Genomic DNA, 5,738 nt, shown 5'->3' on the forward strand with positions numbered 1-5,738 from the left:
GGTTCACCAAAAGTACGAAAAACTATTTAGGCTGAAGGCCTAAACACCCGGATATGTATGTGAAAACGCATGTAAATATGTTGATGCATTTGAAAAGTAAACTTTGTTACGAATAAAATTCTTAATATAATACAAGAATATAATGATAACCTAGTATTATAATACATGTAAAATAAAAAATATTAATAAATTGGAAATTATAAACTTTTTAGTTACATATATTGCATTGCCGCAAATTAGTAGAATGTTTTGCACGAACGATTTTTTTGCACAATATGCATGCTTTTTTGTTGGCCGTCGTTTGGAGCATATGTATAACAATTAACCTTTGTTTTTATTCTGCCCGTACTGTCATGTTCTTCATCGCTCCTAGTGCAACATCTATTATCCTCAAAGGACCTCCGTTTATTGCTTCAATGGCGTTGCGCGTAGAGAATATTCTGCTTATTCGACTATTACGATGGCTGAATGGAAGATCGACTTATCTCGGCAGCCAGTTCGAAAACATCATATCTCAGATAATTTTTCAACAACGCCCTATTTCAAAATTTTATTGAAAATCACCATTTATCAGAATTTGATTGAAGAATGCCCTCTCTCAGCTGCCGACTCAAAAACGCCCTGCCAGCACATTTTCAATGTATTTGCGTTTGAGATAGGGCGTTCTTCAACCAAATTCTGAGATAGGGTGTTTTTCAATAAAATTCTGAAATAGGGCGTTCTTCAATCAAATTTTGAAGTAGGGCGTTCTTAGGGTCCGAACGATACTATCGATATTGAGTAAGCATCAATACTGAGGGTATACAAATGAGTACGTTAATACTCGACACCTTATTTGGTGATTTTACTCGATACTTTACAAAATACTCGTAGTATCGAATACTTTTTAAACAACACACTTTTTAAATTTTTTCTTCTATCGGCAACCCAATTTTCTTTGCTTATATGGATTACTATTATTCAATTTTGTCCATCACTTAAACTAAATCGAAATGTCGTGTAGTCTGTTGCATAACATAAACCAAATAAGTTAATGTTTAATGTCCTTATTCATAAAAAATAAAATAGGTTTAAAGAGCTTAATCAAATGACATTTTCATAAATTTTTCAGTTTATAAGCCCTTTTTATTTTTTATGAATAAGGCCATAAAACTTTACGCAAAGTTCACGAAAATGCTGAATTTTTAGAAATTTTTGGGTATGCAGTTTTCTAACCTATTCAACTTTACGTGTTGCCTACAGCCGTTGTTTTTTAATTCAAACTTGCACATAATTATACAAAATTGAATAGGCTACAAAAAAAATGCATACCCACAAAGTTTACAAAAATTCTTAATAAAATTTGAAATTCGTGAAAGTATATATATATATGGATGTATGTATGTATGTAGATTTAACGTTAAAATTACTTCTAACGTGAAAGTAAGTTCTGCAATGAAATGAAAATCAACTATTTTAAATGTCTTCTGTTTTAATTTCAGGAAATAACTAGATATGCGATTGAAGAATAAAATAATTTTAGTATGCCAAAAAACCTATTTTTATGAGTCCAATACTGAGTAGTATCGATACTTTTCCCTGATACTTTTAGAGTATCGATACCATGAGCTCGATGCCCGAATGGGTACTCAGTATCGATGCCAAAGTCTGAAATTTCGAACCCTAGGCGTTCTTGAAAAATTTTCTGAGGTATAGCGCTTTCGAACTGGCTGCCGAGATAGATCGATTTTCCACTCAGCCATCGATTAGTACTAATATTTCAGGTTTCGCCAGGTGTTCATTAAGTAGAGGAATGAACATCATACGTCAGTTTCTAGAAGCCTTCTGGTGTGGGTTGTCTCCACGTAAATTATGTGCATACGTAGTAAAGGCAGCCACATCCAGGGTATTATAAAATAATGGTAAAGGACAGCTATTCGTTCGCCGCTTGAGTGAATAATCTGCTAAGCGTTTAACCACGTTAATATCATCCCCTTTGGTTTTGTTGTGATTTAATATCAAAAGTGACTTTTTCTAAAACCTCTTACTTCGGATTTGTAATGCATTCCTGAAAGGATCACAATTGATTTATTTTTCTTCCGCACAACCTCGTCCATTGTTTGCAGACCTGAGTATGTTGTGGGTTCGAAGCTGGCAGTTTGTGGTGGTACAGCAGACCGAGTTGTTCCATCTTTGTCAGAATAGTTTCCCCGGTTTCACCTGGTCTGTCGTCCTTTTCTCGTCTTCACTTTCATCTTCCGGGTCGTATTCTGGTGACTGGATTTCTTCTATATCGAAGTCATCTGAAGTTACATCATATTCGTTATCCTCCGCATTCTCTTCATATACCAAAAAGCCGTCAGTATTTTCCTCGCCTAATTCTTCTGACATCTAGCGAATGTATTCTTGCTGTTCCTCAGGATCGAGTCACTAAGCTGTCGTACAGTGAGTCATTCACCATCTTCCATTTTTACTTTTGTATATTTTGTTTCGTTGGAAAACACTTGGCAATAAAAACCCATATCTCTTCAGCCTCAAGTTCGCACTACATAAATGCAAGTAAATATAAGAGTATATAAGAGTACTTCTTTTGCCTATGGGTTCTTCAGGTTTGTGCAAGCGTTCAACTACATGATGTAACAAGAAATATCACAAAAATTATTTGTGTCTACTTGAAAAACCATTTTCTCACATAATTATACAAGTTTTTTACATAAACAATCCTTTTCGCACATACATTCAAAACCCACGATCATAAAGTGTGGTCTGAGAAACTCATTATTCATACAGTAAAGTAACATATTTCTCAAATCTTGTTTTACATACTAAAAATAAACATATTTTTTTGAGAAAATAGCAACAACGTCTTAGCCATATTAAAATAAATGTGTTAAATATTCCCATTTTCGTCATAACACAATGCCATTTCCCATACAAACTGTATGTGCATACCCGGGTATGCCGCTATTGACGAACGTATAATTTTTCTGCTGTTGACATAAAGGTTAAATGAATTATGCGTTTATACAGGTTTTCTAACCGATGTGAGAAATAAAAAACCGATTTGAAAACAAATTCAAGACAATGCACTTTTCGATTTCAACGCGTATTTAAATTTTGTTTGAGCATCTGTTTTGAATCCCACCGAACTGGGTCACAGCGCTTTGTGTGTCGGTATAAACAAGGTATATGTGCAAAACTCAGGAAATTACATACAAATTGCCATTGTAGTTTGAAGTTGGTAAAAAATGGCGTGTTATTCAAGCATCCACGGCTTGAATTCTTTGTTTAAAATCCATTCGTCAATAAAATAGCAATCACGTTTCTGATTCCTTCGTGTAAATTCACTCATTTGAACCGGGACAAAATTACATATATTTTTTATAAATACATGGAAAACTTTGGTGTCAAAAAAGATTTAATTTCACACAGCAGATAGGCAAAACTGTCTCACCATAGTAAAAATATCATTCACCAACGTTCACCACAAAACTTTGTTACCGATTCACACACGCCCTTAAATAGTTATGAATGATACAGTGTGCAGAAAATCGCAGTAGAAAACAAAATACGGCGTATAGTGACGATCAGTAAATAGAATTTGTAAAATATATGTACATATTTTAAGACTTCAAATTTTTTTTTTTCAACAAGACGTCTAAATTTTTTCTTGCAAAAAACCGGGGCTTTTTTTTTTACGTCCCGGCATGTGTCGTACCGGGACCGGGACATAGCTCTTAAATACGGGACAGTCCGCCGAAAACGGGACGGTTGGCAACCGTGCCTCAAATAGGTATTGTATTTCGAAGTAAACAGTTAACCGACTTTAAAATAAATAAAATAAAACAAACTTTTTAATATACCACGCTTTTAGAAATGGCTGAGAAGTAGAAAGTAATATTTGTCACCCTCATAGAATTTGTTTTGATAACTTTTGATTTTGAAATCCTGCCAAAAGTCATTATAAACCTTTTATGAGATTGAAAACGAAAAATGTGGAGTGCATGCAATACCAAGCATTAGATTTAATTGACAATAGTCAAATTACATAACATAGACTTAAAATTTCTATAGCGAAAGTACTTACAAATTTGAGATCGATTTTAAGCGGTCGTTATTCATATACCCACATACATACATATACACCCCTATGCTGTACGCGGGGGGGACTTTGATTCCCAGTGGGAACGGTCACCATAGCTGGGCTCTAAGCTACCGGGGGGGGTCGGCAGGTCGCGGATAGCCGGACGGCCTGTAGTAGCAGGTTAGTTGCGAAATAAGGTTAAACGAATAAGCAATCCCCGACGATGAGCAGCAGGAATAGAGGACGCGGTATAAAAGCCAGCAAGTCTGATGAAATTCCTGTGATAGTGGCGAGTGGACACCGCCTCTTTGAAATATGTGTCCCCCTCATCATACATATGATGAGTTACAAAAAAAAAAACCCAGGCGCGACGGCTTCCATATTGGACGTCTTCCTGGTCAGCGTTTGTTCACCATGTTAGGTGCGGCTGATACAACAATCCAGACCGGTACGCGCTGCGGCGCACTGGGAGTCCCTCGAAATCCCTACAGCGATTTCTCCGCTGGCGGGGTAGAGACGGTGATGTGAGCGTGCTCTGCCGAGGTGTCAGCCGCGGTGCGTATCAGTAACCAGCCACTTCGGTCCCTGGTCAGGGAGTGTGCATTGGACGCAGGAGTAGTAGACCGCGTTGCCCCGGGCGAGCGCCGGTCCGTCCGTGTTTTCCGGGACCGGTAAAGCGAAGGACAGGCCTCAAGGAACTGGGGTAGGGGCGCAGTCCCCGAGGGTATACCCGTTCCTGTCTATTTCGGCCCGCCCCCCTGCACACGATGCGCTGGAAAAAACAAAAGAATGGATTCCAAAATGAGAAAAAACAACAACAACAACAACAATGTAAACGAAGCCAGCAGCGGCGCGAAAAACCTGGACGGCAGGGGCTGCAAGGTGCTTGGGGCAGACCCGTCCCAGGGAACACCGACTGCAGAAACTGACCCGTTCAAGCGTGCGTCAAGACTAGTTCGGTCGCCTGTAAAGGCGCTTAGCGTTGAGAAGCCGGTACGAACGAGATCGTCGCCACCAGCACTACAAGACAGCGAGCCTCAAATGAAGGGAGCCAAACAGAACGGAGACTACATGTCGGAGCTCGGAGATGCTATTAAGAGGCTGACGGAGGCAATGTGCCCGCCACAACGCTCAATAAACAATAGCATGCGAGAGATACTCAGCTCACTAACAAAGCTGCATGCGAGTGCCCTGGAGGAGTACTCCAGAATAAAGGCAAGCAGACGGAGTATTTTCAACATACCGGTGACTACTGAAACCCCGAAAAGGCCCCGAGATGAAAGCCAACTAAAGCGTAGGACGCCACCCAAGAAAAATAAAACCACGCAGGAGGAGGTGACCACCAACCCTGCAACCAAACAGAGTAAGGTGGCGCCAAACAAAAATTCCGGCAAGATTAAGGAGAAGGAGGTGGAGAAAGAAGGAAAATGGGTAGAGGTCCAACGCAGGTCACATGGCAAAAAGAAGATGGCATGCAAACCACCACCACGGCCAGATGCCATCATTATAGCTCGGACGGGAGATATGACCTACAGCGATATACTAAGGACCGTAAAAAAGGAAGAGGCGCTGCAGAAACTCGGCGAGAGAGTATCACGCATCAGAAAGACGGTCAAGGGTAACATACTGCTGCAGCTTAAGGAGACGCAAATGAAGGACACGGGCGAACTCAAGA

The sequence above is a fragment of the Rhagoletis pomonella genome, unplaced genomic scaffold (assembly GCF_013731165.1).
Source record: "Rhagoletis pomonella isolate Grant_MI unplaced genomic scaffold, Rhpom_1.0 Rhpom_scaffold_00181, whole genome shotgun sequence".
NCBI classification, from domain to species: Eukaryota; Metazoa; Arthropoda; class Insecta; order Diptera; family Tephritidae; genus Rhagoletis; species Rhagoletis pomonella.